The sequence below is a fragment of the Jaculus jaculus genome, chromosome 6 (assembly GCF_020740685.1).
Source record: "Jaculus jaculus isolate mJacJac1 chromosome 6, mJacJac1.mat.Y.cur, whole genome shotgun sequence".
Lineage (NCBI taxonomy): Eukaryota > Metazoa > Chordata > Mammalia > Rodentia > Dipodidae > Jaculus > Jaculus jaculus.
The window spans coordinates 46,831,948-46,852,579 of NC_059107.1; positions in this window are offsets into that span (position 1 = coordinate 46,831,948).

Below are 20,632 nucleotides of genomic sequence, written 5' to 3' on the forward strand. Positions count from 1 at the left end.
GGCTGGACATAAACCAGCCATGCAAAAAGGACAAGTGCTCAGGCAGTGAAACAGCCCATGCAGAGATAGGGAGGCAGAGCTCATTTTGAGGTGCCCTGGAGGAGTTAGAGGAGATTTTAAGAGTCTGGGAAATGATGATCTGAGAACTCACCTGACTGCCAGAGCTTTTGCCGAGGGTACAAGGCTCAGGGGTCAGCTCTGCAGGCCAAGAAGACGAAGATTAGCCCAGCAGTGTCAGCCCAGATCTGGAAGATTCACCAAAACTGACTTTGGAGTCTAGCAGACTTTAGACCCTGCTGTTCCATCACCTGGAAAATAGAAATAATGACTTACCTACCTTACAGGGCACCTGATTAGAACATATGTCCCCTAGTGTGCTTGGCGCATCCTAGGCTGACACCACAGACTAGGTGGCTGGTTACCACTGGAACTCTTTCTGACTCATACCTCTATTTAAGGTCACCATGAAGGCAAATGTTCTTTGGTGGAACTTCCTGGGGCTTTATAAAAAGAACACAGTTCAGATGACAGGCAGATGACTTGTCTTAGCTTAGGCGTCTTAGCTTAGGCTGCTGTAACAAAATGTCATCACTAATGATATTTCTCAGTTCTAGAGGCTTCTCAGACTAAGGTCAGTGTATTGCCAAGACCCCTTTCTGGCTTACAGAAATTATCTTGTATCCTCAAATAGTAAAGACTCAACAATCCTCTGTTCTGTTAGAAGGAAAGGAATCCCATTTAGGAGGGCTCCACTCTTCTAACTTTACCTCCTTAAAGGCCCATCTCTATAGACATTGTGATTATGGATTTAACAAATGAATTCTGGTTAGGTATGCCATATTTAGTGACAATTCCTTGTTGGAATCTTCCAGTTAACTGGCTCCAACATCTCAGGAATCCAGCATCCCAAGATAAGATGTTAGGAAGCAGGGTGACACATTTAGTACATTGTATGGTCCTAACAGAAGAGATCTTTTCATGGTTCATCTTGACTCTCAGATATTCCAGGCCCAGCTTAGTACCCTGCCTGATCCCTTGAGCATCCATCCCAGGACAGCCTCTCTTTACTCCTATTGGTTAAATTTGTCAGTACCCCGTCCTTTTCATCTTTCCCATTACTCTTTATCTTCCTTTTCCCATCTGCCCTTGACACCTGTATTAGCAGGGTCCTCTAGAGGAACAGAACTAATTGAATTGTATTAAAAGGGAATTTACTGGGCTGGAGAGATGGCTTAGTGGTTAAGCGCTTGCCTGTGAAGCATAAGGACCCCGGTTCGAGGCTCGGTTCCCAAGGTCCCACGTTAGCCAGATGCATAAGGGGGCGCACGCGTCTGGAGTTCATTTACAGAGGCTGGAAGCCCTGGCGCGCCCATTCTCTCTCTCTCCCTCTATCTGTCTTTCTCTCTGTGTCTGTTGCTCTCAAATAAATAAATAATAATAATAAAAAAAAAAGAGAAAGGGAATTTATTGGATTAGTTTATGGCAGTCCAATAGTAGTTTGTAGGCCTGAGAGTCAAGGAACCGGGTCTATGAGGCTGGATGCCTCAGTAGTCCCAATACAGCATTGAAGGCCTGGAGGCTTTCTGAAGAGCTGCCGGCCTTCAGTCCACACTGGAAGGCAGCGAGCAGCCAGGTGAGGTAGAGGGATTCTTTTCTCCCAGAGCTTCCTTTTATAAAATCACTCTCTGAGAGGGGCCACTTGCACTGGGGTAAGGACTTATTCCTTCAGTTAATCCTTTCTGGAAGCAAGCTCAGAGACCCACTCAAAAGGAATGTCTGTGGATTACTAAGCAGATCAAGTTGACAACAAACTTAACCATCACACCACCCTTCCCAGGATCCTATGACCATCTTCAGTTACCAGCAGGTAGGATGTTTGGTTCTGTTTTTTCCTATTTCAGTTTTTTTCTTTTTAAAAAAATATTCATATTACTTTATTTGAGAGAGAGAGAAAGAGGCATGTAGACAGAGAGAGAGAGAATGAAAATGGGCATGCCAGGGTCTCCTACTACTGCAAACAAACTCCAGATGCATGCCACCTTGTGCATCTGGCTTATGTGTGTCTGTGGGAATTGAACCTGGGTCCTTTGGCAAGCACCTTTACTGCTAAGGCATCTTTCCAGCCTTCCTATTTCAGTTTTATGAATGAGTAAAATGCAGCTAGCCATCCCAGGGGTTTAAAATTTAGGTTAAGTAAACGGAACAACACTTAGAAAATAGGTGCAATGTATTCCTGTATACCCATCATTTAGGCTTGAAAATTATCAGTGTGCTGCTAAATTGTATAATCTGAACCTCCCTCTGCTTCCCTTCATGATGCTATTAGTATTTTTTTTTGATTGAGATAAAATTTACAAACATTGAAATGCATTAATCTCAGTCATACATACTTGAAAAATGGATGAATCCAGGTAACCACATCCTTCTCATAGGATAGACTCTGTTCATCATCTGTTACAGTCAGGTTCACATTGCTGGTAGAAATCACCCAACAAAGAGCAGCTTGTGGGAAAAAGAGGTTTGTTTTTGCTTACAGCCTTGAGGGGGAAGCTCCATGATGGCAGAAAAATGATAGCATGAGCAGAGGGTGGACATATCCCCCTGGCCAACATAAGGTGGGCAACAGGGACCAGAGAGTGTGCCAAACACTGGCAAGGGGACACTGTAGCACCCATATGCCCACCCCCAACAATACACTGCCTCCAGGAGGTATTAGTTCCCAAATCTCCATCAGCTGGGAACCTAGCATTCAGAGCACCTAAGTTTATGGGGGACACCTGAATCAAAACACCATATTCCACCCTTGGGCCCCATAAACTGATATCCATAAATGATGTAAAATACAATGCATTCAGTCCAACTTTAAAAGTTCCCATAGTTTTTAATCAATCCCAATGATGTTCAAACATTACCATAGTACAGGATCTTTTAACTGAGCCACAATACCAAAAAATAACCCCAACAGAAAGCTGGGGGAGCCATTTTGCATGCAGTTCAATGGGAGAGAGAGAAATCACCAGTGAAGATACTCAACAGTGGACACTGCAAGCCTTATATTTGGCCAGCCAGGCCAAATGAGCCAATAGGTGCAATAGTGGCACATCTGTCATGGTAGAAACCAACTGCCCTCTAATTGGACTGGAGGCCTGCTCCATGGGGGGAGGGAATACATCCCTGATACTGAAACCTACAACAGGGGTAGTCATGAGCCCTAGGGGTGTAACGTCTGCTGGTGTCTGTCTAAATGTATATACTATGCTCACCAAACAGCCCAGTAAGCACTTCTCTTAATGTTCATACCCATATATTAATGCTACTCTTACTTTTGGTAGAGAACCTCTTTTCAGATGGCAGTAACCTTGGGATGGCTCAGAAGGCATCATGGTGCTGGGAAGAAGTGACAGAGGAGTGCTCAGCACTGAAATATCTCTATCACACCTTCCTTGGCTCAGGGTCCATTGTGGAAGAGGTGGTGGAAAGAATGTACGAGCCAAAGGAAGGGTAGGACTCCTTACAATATACTCCTCCAGACACAAAATGGCCTGGATATGCATGACCTCACAGTGCCTGATACTACCTACACAAGACCATCATAATAAGGGAGGGGATATGATGGAGAGTAGACTTTTAAAGGGGAAAGTGGGGGGAGGGAGGGCATTACCATGGGATCTTGTTTACAATCATGGAAGTTGTTAATAAAAAATAAATTAATTAATTAAAAAATAACTTCAAAAAACCCATAATAGCACAGAATAAACATTCACACTGCATGAGATGGCATTAGGCATAGCAAAAAAATACTCAAGCAATACATGATTTGAATAGGGCAAACACCAAACTCTGTAGCTCCAAGTCCAACAACTAGCCAGTGACAAGTCTCCAAGTCCAATAACTCTAACCAGCAACAAGTCTCTGGAGTTCTAATTCTGCCCCTCCATCTAGGCTACTCATAGACCTGGAAAACTTCACCTGGGCCGGGAGCTTTTCTCAGCATCCAGCTTGTGGTCCCAGCATCTCCACTGGGTCTCCACTGCAACCCACAGTTCATCCTCACGGCTCCCTTGGGTCTCCATGCAGGCATCCAGTAAACTTGCTTCACACTGCCTGTGGCCATTTCCAAAACACAAGACAGTGTTGAAAACTCAATGACCCTCTCTTTCTTGCATTTCTTATACTCCACAATATCAGGTAGGGTGCAAATTTGTTAATCCAGCAGGGAATAAAGTAGACTTTGAAGAACAAGACATTCCTTGAGCACTCAGGCCCTTCAAAAGAGTCTACATTCTTCCTGTTACCCAGTGTAGGCCAGCTGGTCCAACTTCAATGGTTTTAATCTCTCAAACAATTTGCAGGTGAACGGGCAGCAGTTTAGGCCCAAATATTTCATTTTTTTTTTCTGTGCCATATTTCTCTGCTCACACAAGTCCATTTCTACACAATGCAACCCTGCACAACTTCTCAGGACATGGCCATAACAGCAAGTCTCTCAAACTGCTTCTAGTCCAGTCCAAGCAAAGCTCTTTCTTATCCTCATAAGCCAAACCTCACAGTCCATAGATCTTACTGTATTCAGGTCTTTCAATTCTGACCAGAATAGTCCATCAAGCTATATTTACAGCCCTGCAAAGCATCTTTTAGGCCAATGTTTCAAATCCTTCTACATTCATCTTGAAAATCAGCTCCAAAAGGCCAAAGCCACACAGTCAGGTGTCTAGCAGCAATCCTACTACTTGGTACCACTTTACTGTTATAGTCAGGTTTTCATTGCTGGTAGAAATCACCCAACCAAGAGCATCTTGTGGGAAAACGAGGCTTATTTTGGCTTACAGGCTCAAGGGGAAAGCTCCATGACGGCAGGAAAAATGATGGCATGAGCAGAGGCTGGACATCACCTCTGGTGGAAAACAGCAGCAGGAGAGTGAGCTGATTTCTAGCAAGAGGGAGCTGGATTTAACACCTCTAAGTCTGCCTTCCAACACACCTCCTTCACCAATGCTCCATCTCCCAAATTGCCACCACCTGGAGACCTAGCATTCAAAACACATGAGTTTATGGGGGACATGTGATTCAAATCACCACAGTAATTTTCTCTTGCAGAAGTCACCTAGGGACACAAGTGCAAGAGAACATAGATTCTGATCTGTCCTACAAGATTAAAGCAGAGATTACAGAAGATATAGTCCCTCTATGCATTGCTTCAGCCTAAAATGGCTAGATTGAATTATTCCCATATCCTACGTGATCTTAGGGTCTTAACTCTTGAGGGGGGAATGTTGTAGCTAGACAGATATTAAGCTTACAGGCCTTTGAAGGAAGGACCCAGCCTTATGTTTCCCTGGTAACATTAGAAAGGGAAGAGACACTTCCCCCTAAATGAAGGAGCAAAGTCCTCCAGTCGTGGGAGCCTGTCAATCACTTACCAGGTCAAGAGACCACCCTCAGCCACAAACATCCTTAGTTATCCTCTTAATGAGATAACGTACTTAAACCCACAGAAGCCACTCCCTTGGTGCAGTTCTTACAGACCCTCACTGCTGTGCCTGACTACTTTTCTGAGTTGTACTAAAAAAAAAGTAGCCTTTTCTTTAAGTCCTCTTTATTTTCCTTCTTTGGGTGCTGGTGGAAATCGAAGCATGCCTGTCCCGACATTTTGTGGTGTTTATTTCCAGCTCCAAGTCCCTGATCCTGCAGTCCACTCTCTTTTGGGGAGTCCTCCTATTCTCTCAGGAGTCTTCTTCTCTATTTTCCTAAATAAAGCCTAGTTTTTGCTCTCCTCACATCCCCATCTTCATTTCTTAATTCTTCTTTGGTGTGTGAACTGCACGTGAAAGCCACTGGGTTCCAGCCCATCGAGTAGATGCCTTACAATGGCACATCCAAAGGTGAACAGCCGCCTTTAAACCTGACTCAGCAAGTAGAAGGGGCTTTTCCTGACTCTGTTGAGGCCAGTGCAGTGTGGGAAGCCCCAGGCAGGCATGGGGTCCTACAGAGAGGAACAAAGCCACTGCCCAAGCCAAAACCCCCATGAAAGGAATGAGAGGAGTGTGTCAGGAACCATAGAGCAAAAGCCTCTCCATTTTGCCTGGGCCTGCTCATAAACTGACTCATTTCACTCAGAAAGCTGGTCTATCCAGCTTTCTGTTAGGTACTTCTGGAACCGGTCAGCAGGCTGCTTACAGAATCTTATCTTTTGCAAAAGGCCAGTTTATGGTCAGGATGTGAAGCCTGGTGCAGTCAGGATGTTAAGCCAGTGAGGCAAGATTAGATGAACATCTACTTACATCCCTCTAGGTTTCCTGACAACTCCTTGCCCTAGCCACGTCCCCTTCCTCCTACAACTCCTTGCCCTGACCATGTCCCCTTCACCCTACAACCCTATATAAATCTACATGTAAGAATAAACTCTCGAGGCCTTGACAAACATCTAGCATGGTCTCCTTGTCTGTTTGCCTTTTTTCATTCAGGTTAATTTTCCCCTCGTTTCCTTATTCGACTCCCCACTGGCTGGGGCAGGAGTGTATGCCTTGTGAGACGGTTGTCTGAAACCAGCTGGAAGGCAGAGATGACACCATGCATGGAGCAATCTCTTGGGGTCACAGAAGTATGGCAAAGGTGGAAAATGGGTCCCTGTGGCCAACTAGAAAATTGCAGTAGCATCTGGTTCCATCTGGGGAGAAATTGGGATGAAGTTATATTGATATCATCAGAGGCAGACACAGAGTATGTCTGTAGCAATTTTCCTAATGACTCTAGGGAAATGCTTGGTAGAGTTTTGCATTATGCCCTACACTAAGGTATGAAAAAGTTAAATTTTGGCATGTTCTTGGAGGTGTCGAAATACAAAAGGGCATTTTCGGGGGTTTATAGTTGGCTTCTTGAGTATTCCATGGGGCAAATGAACATAGGGACTATTGAAGAGAGTGAGGGGGCAGCTACAGGGGATCACCCTGGGGCTCAGCAGGTAGGGGCTTAGAAATCAGAGGAACAAGCCACAAGCCTGGGCAGTGCAATGGTGCCAGAGTCCAGGTTTCATGCTCTGTTACTCTGAAGTGCCCTGGAGGTGTCTTTGCATAGTTGTAAGTTCCAGAGGCCAGGATGCCCACAGGCTGAGTTTTCAGTGGTCTTCATGAGTCCCCTCCACCCCTCAAGGAACACTATCTCAGAGTACAAAGGCTTAAACTTGAGGCTTATAGACTGACAATATTGGCTAAAGATACAACTTTCTTTGTCATTTCCAGATGGCCTTTGTTCCCATTTCCCAGATAACAGAGGGGCTTTAATGGAGAAGCACACAAAAGATTGACCTTGCCTCATTTTCAGCTAACAGCCAAGGAACTGAAGCCTAAACTCCCAATTGAGTTGACAGCAAAACTGAAATTTGAACTGAGGTAATTTCTTCCAGTCTCCAGACCTATGTCTCACTTGGCAAGGCACATGAAGGGGGCATATGAGCCTGTTACTCCAAAATAGTTCAGAGGTGAAGGGGAGGGGCATTCTTAGGGATGTCATAAGTTTCAGAGTACAGTTATTCAAATGTGTGAATATGATAGGACCCACCCCTGGGAATGTCACATATTCTAGAAGTAGAATAAGTTTTCCTGAGAGCAAGACATAAAGTGTGGTCTGTAGCCATACGATGGAGTAACTCTATAGGGCTGGGCAGGAGTTAGGACCCTGCCTTTTGCCTTTGTGGCTTGGAGCTCAGCTTTTCTCACTTAATGAGCTGAACACAGATGGCTTAGCTCAGGTGGTCATGTCAGCTTTAGGAGAGGCATGGAAAAGAAACAATGGTTCCATTATCATTTTACTTTGCTAAGCATGCCATCACAGCTCTTCAGCGCTGGGCCTCCTTGATGTCAGTTCTTCCTGATTTGAATGTAGACTTGAAAGTGCTTATGATCAGAAGCCTGGGTAGGGTGTGCTGTGCTGCTGCCCAGGGGACAATTGAACGGACAATGCAAAGGTCAAAACTTGTGCTTTTATCCATATCAAGGAGCCTAGCTTTAATAACTTTTTGGTTCATTAGTATTCTGATATGGAAAGGAAGGCATTGTCTTAGCAGTTGAATTAATGATGTTTCAATATTTGAGTACTTTAATTTTGTCACAAGGAGTTGAAAGCTTCTCTGTGGTGGAAATTCCTAGCAGCTGGGGAAGGTTAAGACATGATTTTGATGATGTAGCTCCTGTCACAAGGCACCTGTGATGAGGGGATTCCAAGGATGAGTAAAAGTGGTGCTGAATCAGAGTAAGTACCCCATGGGACAAAGAGCCATCCTAAATCACCACCAAGACCTGTCATTGACCAAGCCCTGAGATTACCACACATCTTCTCTCCTTTACTTTGATCACTCCACTTGATTGAAACCCATCTTACAAGTTTAAGTCAGCCCTATATTTCCACTCAAATGCTTCTCATTCTCCATTAGTATTCTGCCCATGTCACCTGCCCCTAAGCTATTAGGGATGGTGCTTTGTGTTTGACCTTTTAGGCTCACATTGTCTGTGATCCTCATGGTGTTCAGCTGGTCTTGTCATTTATCTTTCCTGTCCCTTTCTTGTGCTTCCTAAGCAGACTGCTCATTTCTGAAGGGCACAGCTTGCATTTTATGTCTGTATGTCTCCTGGAGTCATGCTCTATGTCTACTTGGTGTTCAATAAATATTAAAGGAAAATGATACTTTTTAGACCTCACTTGCTAAGGCTCAGAGGAATTGTTTTATGTGCAAAGTTCAGAAATAAAAAGCCAAACCCCAGCAAAATAGTTTCCTTTTGCATTCTTCATTTTGATGATGTCTCTAAGGTATGGTTTCCTGGGTTCTTTATGTCCCTAATATACTCCAAATTACCTTATATTTCTGTTTTATCTAATAGCTAGGAGGTGACACATAAGGGTACGGGGCCCCCGGTCACCTAAAGTCATATACTAAGACTGTTGGAATAGTCTCAAAAACAGATCATACCAGAACATTTTATTAAAGGCTCTTACCTTGTACTAAACAATTATGCCCCATAAAGTTAATTCACACTGGAAGCAAACACCAGGAATTCTGAGTATGTTGAATATAATTCATCCAGTTGGGGCAATGGTGATTGGACTGTTCTGGGTGAAACTTCAGTGCCTAATTCTGATTTACACCCTTCTAAGAGGTCAGTGAACAGATGCCAATTGAGGTCCTGGGGAAGGAAGAAAAAGAAGACAGATTTTGATGATCCAAATTATGCGTCTAAGTTATGGAAACCTGTAAACTCTTCAACTTGTTCCCACTGAAGGGACATTCAAAGTTAATCCACTGAGCCTCCAACCTGCACTCACATTAGCCTTTATGCATCTGATAATGGTAATTGTTGAGGTATTGTCTCCCTGTAGATGCTTTTTTAAAGTAGAAAAGTGAGGGGAAGTGAGGGGTCATCTTACATTTTCCCTCTTCTCTCAAAATCATTTACCTGCTACTTCACTGCAGTTGCTATAATTATCTCCTGGGACCCTAGCCTTCATTGTCACAATCAAATCCTGTCCTCAACCTTCTCTGCTGGGAAAGATCAACAACACACACAAACCTACCCACAGAGGTCATATGGTCATTAAGGGACATGAGAGGCCTTGCAGAAACTGTCTATCCTGTTTTCCTTCTCTCTATCCTTCCCTCTTTTCCTCCTTTCCTCTCAGACTTTTTAATTTAATTTAATTTTTTTTTTTTTTTTTTGAGGTAGGGTTCCACTCTAGCCCAGGCTGACCTGGAATTCACTATGTAGTCTCAGGGTGGCCTTGAACTCACAGTGATCCTTTTACCTGTGCCTCGCAAGTGCTGGGATTAAAGGCGTGTGCCACCATGCCTGGCCCCTCCCCAACTCTTAACTCCACCTAAAGAGAATTAGACTAGTAGTGAAATATACTTTCTACCCAGTGGAACAAACTCAATGTATAGACTCAATGCCTGGCACTTCCTACGTGCAGATCTTTGGACATTATATACATATATATTCATATATATTCCATACATGATACATCAAGCAGGAGACTACTAAAGATCATGCTCATAATTTCCCTTACACATATGACTGTCTTTTCATGGAATTCTTTGAGGCTGTCCTGTTGTTATAGGATCAAACTCTCTATAAGGTTGTCAGCTGTAATAACCAGATCATTAGCCTAAACTATCCATGGAGCAATCCCTAAAGCCTTCTCCTACTCAAATATTGTCAGACCGATTGAGGGAAGAGGCTCAGATCACAACATACATACCGATCTTTCTACCCAGTATGCAGCTCTCTACCTAGTATACAGAGCAGTGAAATGCCCCAAGCTCATGCCCATAGCTCTGTAATTCTCGGTGAAATTTTAGGCTTAGTCTAACAAATAATTATATGTATTTGGTAAATGATTAAGTGGATCCCACATTATTGTTTTCTCCAGGATATGGCCTGAATAAAGTTGTTATGAAATGAATGGTAAGTCTTTTTTTCAATTTTTATTAACATTTTCCATGATTATAAAAATATCCCATGGTAATACCCGCCCCTACTTTCCCCTTTGAAACTCCATTCTCCATCACATCCCCTCCCCATCTCAATCAGTCTCTTTTATTTGGATGTCATGATCTTTTCCTCCTATTATGATGGTCTTGTGTAGGTAATGTCAAGCATGGTGAGGTCATGGATATGTAGGCCATTTTGTGTCTGGAGGATCATGTTGTAAGGAGTCATACCCTTCCTTTGGCTCTTATATTCTTTCCACTACCTCTTCCGCATTCCTGAGCCTTGGAAAGTGTGATTGAGATGTTACTCAGTACTCCAGTCACTTCTTTCCTGCACTATGATACCTTCTGAGTCATCCCAAGGTCACTGCCATCTGAAAAGAGAAGATTCTCTACCCAAAGTGAGAGGAGCAATAATATAAGGGTATCAATATTAAGAGAAGTGCTTACTGGGCAGTTTGATAAGCATAGTATATACATTTCTCCAGACATCATCAGATGTTACACCCCTAGGGCTCATGACTACCCCTGTTTTAGGTTTTCAGTATCAGGGATATATTCCCCTCCATGGAGCAGGCCTCCAGTCCAATTGGAGTGCAGTTGGTTTCCACCATGACAGACATGCCACTATTGCACCGGTTGGCTTATTTGGCCTGGCTGGCCAATTATAAGGCTTGCAGTGTCCACTGTTGAGTATCCTTACTGCTGGTATCTTTTTCTCCCATTGAACTACATGCAGAATGGCTTCTTCCAGCTTTCTGTCAGCTGGTCTACATGGAGGAGGTTATCAGCTCAGTTCCAGCAGGATTTCTCAGTGGCCTTGCACACCAAGTATGTGGAGTCTTCAGCAATAGGGTCTTACTATCTATTCCTGGTAGGAAGCCAAGGGCTTCAGTAATGGCCTATAATGTTTTGGGGGCATCAGGGACCTCCCTGGCTAACAACTCACTGGAGGTATCGGATGGTAAGTCTTAATTAGGTAACCTCATTAGTTACTCCCATGAGACTTACAGCAGAAGAGAGGAAGTTTGGATAGAGGAAGCTGCATAAATTCATCAGGAAGCCACCTAGGCTTAAGTTTTCCTCCCTTTAGCTGCTTTTGGTTGGGTGTTTTGTACCTGCAATGAAAAGGTAGCAGCAACACAACCCCTTATTTACCCTTACCGTCTAAGATACTTACAGGTGCCCCCAGAAATTTAATACCTGGGCTCCTTACCTTACAACTTCATAAGCTCTAAGCATCACAGAACTTAGACTTGCCTTAGTGGGTTTTCATTAAAATCTCTCTTTGATTTCCATGAGACCTGTTTTGATTGATGAATTTCAAGCCTCAGTTCTAAAGACCTACTTTCAGATTTCTCAGATTCCTTTAGCTTCTCCCACTCTCTTACCTCACACACAGCAGCTCACTCACCTTCCCTTAGCTTTTCTGTAACACACCAACCTCTTTCCCCCTCCTGGACACTTCACATGCCTTCTTCCTGTTCACCTTAGCACATGTACTTAGTCTGAGGAATGCCTTCTTGGTTAATTTTTTCAGTTCATCTTCTCAGACCTGCAGTCATGATTTGAACCCCTTTGTCTGACATTATTATTTCTCTTCCAGAGCCATTGCTGGCTCATTTCTATGCTAAAAGTTATCGCATATTTCTGGCTTAGAGTTTTTCCATGTATATTTAATAATCTGTATTTTAATTTTTTATATTTTATTTATTAATTTACTTGAGAGAAGGGGGAGGCAGAGAGAGAGAGAGAGAGAGATAGAGAGAGAGAGAGAGAAAGAGAGCGAGAGAGAGAAAATGGATGCTCCAGGGCCTCTAGCCATTTCAAACAAGCTCTAGACATATTAGTCACCTTGTGCAGCTGGCTTACGTGGGTACTGGAGAATTCAACCTAGGTCCTTAGGCTTTGTAGGCCAGTGCCTTAACCTCTAAGCCATCAGTCCAGCTCTTTATAGGCTATTAGGGTATGAAAGTAGAAATAATGTGTTTTACTCACTTACGTTTGCCATTGCAGACTCATTACCTATTGCATTGAATCATGAATCAATGAATGAATCAGACCTTCTAATTCAGTGAATGAAAATCACATTGTGTTATGATTTGGTTTTTATTTGTTTATTTTGCTTGTTTTAATCATTATTGTTTTCATGGCACATCCCTGCTTTTAGATCATAGGAGCATGTGTATTTATCAGTTGTGTCAGACACATAGAGAAGTGCCAAAAAACATGAAGTGCCAAAAACCAAAAAATATGTACTAGTGCAGTACATATTCAGTGATTTTTACCAAGTAGTTATTCTTAGGGCTTATTTTGCTGTATTAATTCATTTTTCATTGCTAGCTGCAATATCTGAGACTGAGTAACTTTATTTATTTACTTATTCAAAGGTTCAGAGGCATGTTGTCAAGCACCAGCTTGACCTGCCCAAGACTCATGGTGAATGTTAGTCACAGTGGCAGAGGTGTGCCCTGACAGAAAGCCAATTTGTACTTCAGGGGACAGCTTTACTTTGTTCTACTTCCTCTTGAAAGAACTAACTTAGAGCCTCCTGAGAACTACTTGAATCCCTTTATAAGGTAGCATCCCCAGCAAGACCCAGGACTCCAGATCCACCTCAGCCCGGCCTCACTGAGGACCAAACATGCAGCACACAACCCCTGGGGGTAAACTACTCCAAACCTTAGCACCAGCAGTGCTGGTTTATTTTCCACTGGAGTACTTGGGCTGCGGAAAGAGTAGATGAACCCATGCGTTCTGGTTTCTGCTTCTCTGTCCCTTTGGTGATGGGCTTTAGGAGAACGAAGGACTTCATATTCCCTCTGTAGCAACTCTGAAGAACATCTGAAACACTGGCTCAGGGTCTTGGAGTCAGGCACAGGATGCCTGTGGAAGAAGCTTCCTTGGGGCACAGTGCCTGCTGCCCCTCACAGGAATAATCACAGCATGATCTCTGCAATTATGTCACCACCAGGGGTTTGAATGTCCCCAGGTGACTCAAGGACTCTGGGAGAATAAGCATGGCTTGGGGTATATGCTGGGGGAGAATTTGAAGACTTTGTGCTGGAACCTATTTGAGTTTTCTGTGACAAACTCAGGCAGAAAAGTTTGTTTTCAGTATGTGATCCAATTTTGCCCTTTATAAAAGTAGAAGGAATCATCCCAAAACGTCCCCATGGTCTGGAAAACTCCAGAAGAGAAACAAGATTTGGAGACCTGCAGTTTTCCATTTTATTCTTTGCACTTTTGCTCTTTTTCACTGGCCAGGTAGGACTTCTGAGGTCTGCCAGTGATTGAGGCCAAGGTTTGAAACTTGATTATTTGTGGTACTCAAGAGAGAAATACCACTAACAGAAACACACACAAGTGCCATTTACCTAGCCATTGGCTTTTGGGCATATATTTAGATACTCATTTGGTTTGCAGTTGGGAGGCCTGATTGTAACTTGGCTACCTATCATATATATGTAGAATCCTGGATAGTCTATGTAACTCCCTGAGCCTTGACATCTTCATACACCAAATGAGAATAAAGGAATGTTTCTTATTGGGCTCTTGGAAGGACTAAGTGGAGGATGTCTTAAAATACATCAGCCCAGTACAAGTATGTGGTAGTTTGAGTGTAAATGTTCCCCATAGCCTTGGGTATTTCAGAAGCTTCTAGCAGGCAGAGTCCTTCTGGAGGAGGTGTGTCCCTGGGGACAGATTTGAGTCCAGCCTACTGTGTGTTCAGAGCCAGCTTGAGCTCTGGTTGTTTGCTCTCTTCTGTGGATGTATGATGAAGTGAGCCAGCTTCTTCTGCCATGATGAAGCTTCCCCTGGAAACTGTAAGCTTGAAATAAACATTTCCTCCCATAAACAGCTTTTTTTTTTTTTTTTTTTTTTTTGTCAAAGTAATGTTCAGAAGGTAACTGCAACAGAAAAATTGGTACTGAGAAATGGGATCTGGCTGTGATGACTCTGACCATGTAGTTTTTGGTCTTTTGAAATGTGTCTGTGGAATAAATATAGAAGTATTTGGTACGTTGGACAGTAGGAGCCGTGAAGTGCTATGAGCTGGCCCGTAAAAGTTTGAAAATCATTATTGCAGAGAAAGTTGTGAACTGTGAAGGCTTGTCCAACAAAGCTTCAAAGGGGAAGAATAGAACTTTGTTGGAATTGGGCTACTAGTGGAAAGGCTGCATGCATTCTGCCCATGTCCTCCATGTCCTGAAAATTTGAACAAAATTGAATTTAAAAGTAATGGGCTAGTGTTCTTGGTAGAAGTATGAACAGACAGATATGTAAGATGTACAGTTTATCACAAAAATCAAGGCAATCATGTTTAAAATTACTAGCACAGTGACTGGTTTTAGGCCAGTTAAGCTGTGATTTTGTCAAAGAGATTATAGCCACTAAAGGCTGGTCAACTATTTTATACTGTAGCATGGAAAAGATGCCCTGAGATTAAAACCCAATCCACAGAAAGCTCAAGCTAGTAGGAATACAAATTCTTTTTGCAAGGAGGGATCTTCAGGAAAGACTGGTGAAGTATACTGCTCTTCAAAGTCAAGCTTTATTACCACCCCTCTGGATTTAAAAATTTGGCTCTGCCACCCACCTGGTACTGATTTTAGAAGCATGAATGAAGGCAGTTCATGAAGTGTACATGGTTCTGGGAGCCACTAAGATGCAGCAATATGAAGCAAGCTAGAAATCTCTATATGGAGACCCAGTAAGGTCATTGTATAGAGCTATGAAGATGAACCAGAGGTTACAATGGAGGCCCCAGAATTTAGAGATACTAAAACTATGGGGTGGCCACCAAGGAAAATTGCCAGCTCAAGCTCAGGTAGATCTGCTTAGAGAGCAAGGAGAGAGTGAAGGGGTGAAACATTGCTGAAATCTCTTAGAGACAAAAGACTTCATCACAGGTCCCATATGTCATATGGAACTGCAGATATTTGATGTTTTCTCTACTGGTTATTCATCTCACATTGATCCAGTCACTCATTATACCTTCTTTTTTTCAATAGTAAGGTTTGCTCTGTGCCAGTATGTGTTAGAAGTATGTAACCTGCATTTTGATTTTACAGGATTTATAGAAAATAACAATCATGGTTGAATGTACCTTCTGAGATTAAATGACAAGGACTATGTTTCTTGTACTGCTTTCTTTGAGGGAAGTCAGCTGCCTTTTGTAAACTACTTTATGGAGAGATGACATGCTCAGGAGCTGATGCCCCTCTCTGAAAGCCAGCAAGGACAGGAGGACTTGCAATCAGCTATGTGAATGAGCTTGGTTCTTGAGATGACTATTAGCCCATACCTGTGACAGAACCTGAGCTAGCAGCATCCTGTGGAGACACACCATATTCCTGACCCCCAAAGAACTATGAGCTTAAAACATTTGTATGTGTGTATGTGTGTGTGTGTGTGTGTGTGTGTGTGTGTGTGTGTGTTATATGCATGGGTGTGTGTGTGCAGGTCAGAGGAAGATATCCTGTTCCTATGTGTGTGGAGGCCAGAGAAAGATGTCAGGTATCAGATATCCTCTATTCTTTTACCTTATTGCCCTGAGACAGAACTGAACATGAAACTTCCAAATTTTGAGTTAAATTGGCTGACCAGTGAGCCGCAGATCTCCTCCTGTCTCTTCCCCCAGTCAGCACTGGAGTTACAGGCAAGCATAACCATGCCCATTGTTATTTTTTTTTTTTTTGTTGTTGTTAAAGTATAGCTACTGTTTGGGACTTCATACTTGCACATTAATTGTTCTTACCCACTGAGGCATCTCATCAATGTAATGTAAAAACATTTTAAGCCATCAAATTTTGAGAGTAAATTTTCACACGGCAATAGATACTTAACACAGTAGTTGTATGGAGCATAAAAGGATTGAATTAAAAAAAATTAAATTAATTGATTAATTCATTTGAGAGGTTGAGAGAGACAAAAGAGGCAGAGTAAGAGAGAGAGAATAGGTGTGCCAAAGCCTCCAGCCACTGCAAACAAACTCCAGACGCATGTGCCACCTCATGCATCTGGCTTACATGGGTTCTGGGGAGTCAAACCAAGGTCCTTTGGCTTTGCAGGCAAGCACCTTAATCGCTAAGCTATCTCTCCAGCCCAGGTTTGAATTTTTAACAAGTACCCAGGAAATACTGATGCTGCTGGTTTGGAACACATTTGGATCATATTTGAAGAACTACTGTTTGTCATCCTAGGGTTATTATAAGTCTGGATTCTCAGAGAGAGCATCTTGGAGTAATGAGGCATAACGTAAGGTATTTCTCAGACAACAGAGCAGGAGAACAGCAATCTGCCCTGCTCATTCCACTTTCTGTCTTCTTTCCAATAGTTCTACCCACCAACTCTGCTTCCTTGGATCAGTCTTCTCTGGTCATTAGCTTCTAGCTCAGGTACACTTACTGAGATATTTCATATGTGCTTGGCCCATACCCTTTTTTCAGTAGAAATGTTAATTTAGAAAAAAAATCTTTTCTCATTTAAGATCTCTTAGAACCTATTTAAGAAACTGAATAGGATAAATATTATTGTTCTTGTTTTAGAGATAAAGTAGAGTCACTTAGGCAAAGGGAGTTGCTTTGTTATTATTGCCATAATTATTATTATTATTATTGTTAAAGTACAAAAGAGGCAAAGCCAGAATTTGAACTTATTTGTCCTGATCCTACTGAACCAATATATATTGTCATTTCACCCCTTTCAATCTCTCCCTCTTCTCTCTCTCTCTCTCTCTCTCTCTCTCTGTGTGTGTGTGTGTGTGTGTGTGTGTGTCTGTGCACTCTTGTGCAGTTGTGTGCATTTGGTCTGAGTGGGAACTCACTCACAATGTGCAAGTGCTCATGTAGGCATGTTACTGTGGTACATGTGCATATGGAGGTCAGAGGTTGGTGCTGGCTGTCCTCTTCTGTCAGTCTCTGTTTAACTCTGTTTAGCTTGCTCTTTCGGCTAGCTGGCCAGCTTGCCTCAGGATTCCCTGTCCACCTCCTGAGAACTGAAACTACCGGCTGATCACCATGGCAGACTTTCCATGGTTGCTGGGAATCTAACTCTAGTCCTCACCCTTGCACAGAAAGTGCTTTATCCCAGCCCCTGTCTTTTGTTCCTTACATTCAATGATTACTTACTATTTTATGGTCTATAATGTCTTAGTTAGAGATTAGTATACAAGTACAGAAACTCTTTACAGTGAGGGTTTTGAAACTCTGTTATAATTAAGAAGTGAGGTTTTTATTTTTACTTTTTTAAAAAATGAAACAGCTCTTGCAAAGCTATTTGCACACCCATGTTTTTTTTTTTGGTTTATTTTTATTTATTTATTTGAGAGTGACAGACAGAGAAAGAGGCGGAGAGAGAGAGAGAGAGAGAGAGAGAGAGAGAGAGAGAGAGAGAGAGAGAGAGATGGGTGCACCTGGGCTTCCAGCCACTGCAGATGAATTCCGGATGCCCCCTTGTGCATCTGGCTAACGTGGGTCCTGGGGAATCGAGCCTAGAACCAGGGTCCTTAGGCTTCACAGGCAAGCGCTTAACTGCTAAGCCATCTCTGCAGCCCTATTTTTACTTTTTTATGAACCCAACTATCCTTTTTCTTCCCTCCTGAGTGCTGGGATTAAAGGTGTGCGCCACCATGCCTGGCTTGAACCCAACTATTCTTGAGCTTACTATGTACCTGAGGATATTCTTAAATGTCTTTTTACAAATCTTTGTCTCTCTGTGTATATGATATCATTATGTATTTATTACTTTTTTATTTTTGTTTTTTCCAAGGCAGGGTCTCACTCTAGCCCAGGCTGACCTGGAATTCACTGTATATCCTTAGGGTGGCCTTGAACTCACAGAGTTCCTCCTACCTTTGCCTCCCGAGTGCTGGAGTTAAAGGTATGTGCCACCACACCCGGCTGTTATATGGTATCTTTATATGTGTATGTGGTCATGTGTGCATGTCACAGCACACATGCGGGGCTCAGTAGACAGCCTTTGGAGTTGTCCTCACTTTCCACCTTCTTTGACCCAGGTTTCTTATTTGCAGCTGTGTTTGCAGCTATTTGGCCTGTAAGCTTCTAGGGGATTTTGTCTTCACTTTCTTACTAGCTATAGAAGTGTTGGAATTGCAGATGCTTGTACTACTGTGTCTGGCTTACAGGGGTCTTGGGAATCCAAGCTCAGGTCCCCATACTTATTTGGCAAGTCCTTCATCCATTGAGCCCTCTCCCCAGCCCCCTAATCTTTAATATCTGATCCTCCTGCCTCCACCTTCTGAGTGCGGAGATTATAGCAATGCACCACAACTCCCAGTTTATGCAGTACTGGGAATCAAACCCAGAACTTGATGTAGTCTTTGTTTCTTTTAATTATCAAGATGGGGAGTATCTGTCCACCAGGCCTGTGTATTACATCCCCGTAAATCCTCTTCTGCTCCTTACTACATCACCCCAATTCTGTACCATCAGATGAGTGTTTGGTGGGAGACTCGCTCAGCAGTCAGTGCGTGAGAGCAGAGGTCTCTAAAGCTCTCCTGTGACGGTTCTTTGGGTATTAAGTATTTATGCTTTGCAGGCATGTTCACTGTCAATGCTTCTTGGCCCTGCTGTGGTAGGGCCTGCGCAGTGTAGACAATACTTCAAAAAATGGGCATGGTCAAGTAAAATTTTATTTCTGTATCAGAAGTGGGCTTAATCTAACACCTGAACCATAGTTTGCTGATCATGGTACCATAGGGAATGTGGGGGAACATATTTAATCCATACGACCTTGAAAGACAGAGATGGCATTGCCTGCCTATTTGTGTTCACCATAGCATTAACCTGGTGGGGGCTGAAGACTGTTTCCTAACACGTTTTGTGCATCAGATGTAAAAATGCAAAGAGGAAATCATTTGAAGGCTTTGTTTTACAAATTTAACCAGTGTATTTCACAATTCCTTTAATTTCACTCAATTCCTTTAATCAGAATACATGTTTTCATTTCCTCCATAGAAGGAAAGACATATGATGAGGACTGAGGAGGTTTGAAGTCTGCTTGCTTTGTTTTGGGGCAGGCCACACTCAAATGGCCTGGAACTCTGCAGTCTAGACTAGCCTTGTATTTATGATCATCCTGACTTAAGTCTCCCGGGTGCTGGGATTACAAGTATATGCCACTATCTCTGGCTCACATTGGTGAGTCTTCACTGAATAAACCTCTCATAATTTTCTGGACACAAAGGCATTCTGTTGTTGGAATCTATCTTTCTGGTGCCTTTAATCTTATGTCTCTGCCTGGCGTAGCCTATACTGGGGCTAAAGGGGGTGTCTACTGAATGAGATGAAGGGTTCCCACTCTAATTGAACATTAAATTGCCTGGGACTCTTTAAAAGGGTTCATTTCTGCTTCTATAATAAAGTACCATAGAGTGAATAATTTATAAGCAGTATATGTTTTCTGCTCATAGCAATGAGACTGGGAAGTCCAACATGAGGCCTGTGGTTTAGCGTTTGATAAGGGCTCAGTCTCTGCTTCCAAACAGCACCTAGCTGCTGCATCCTGTGGAGGGGACGATGGCTGTGTGCACACATGCGGAAGACAGGAAAGAGCTGGCTCCCTGCTGGGTTTGTTTATTCAAGAGCGGACTAGCTGGTTCTTAGAGCAAAACCTGAAAGAAGAAAAATGCAACCCTTGGAGTCAATTTTCCAAGAGTGGGCTAGCTGCTTCTAGGAGCAGAGCCTGAGGGAAAGAAAACTGACCCTGGGAATCAGGGTGAACTGCTGCATCTGCTGTCATTGCTGCTAACATATGTCTACAGCTCTAGTCTCCACTGGCAGGCACTCATTGGGGTTTTTATTGAACAGTAATACACGAACAGGTTGAACATTACATGGGCAAATGTCAAGGAGACTTACCATTCTGGGTGATCTTTAACCATTTGTTAAGGGAAGGGATTTAGGGCTATGGCCTTTTGGGCTCGTCTGATCTAGAACGCACACTGTTCACACATACAAGCACACTAAGCACACCTGTTGCCTTCAACAGATCTATGGCAATTCTGTGGGCAATTCATTACTGACCACATTGTCTTCAATGCTGTGGTCTTCGTTTCTCACACAAGTATGCTTTTTCTGAGGTGAGTGCAGCCAGGTCACTGAGGAAGTAGGGCCAAAAGCATAGCATTTT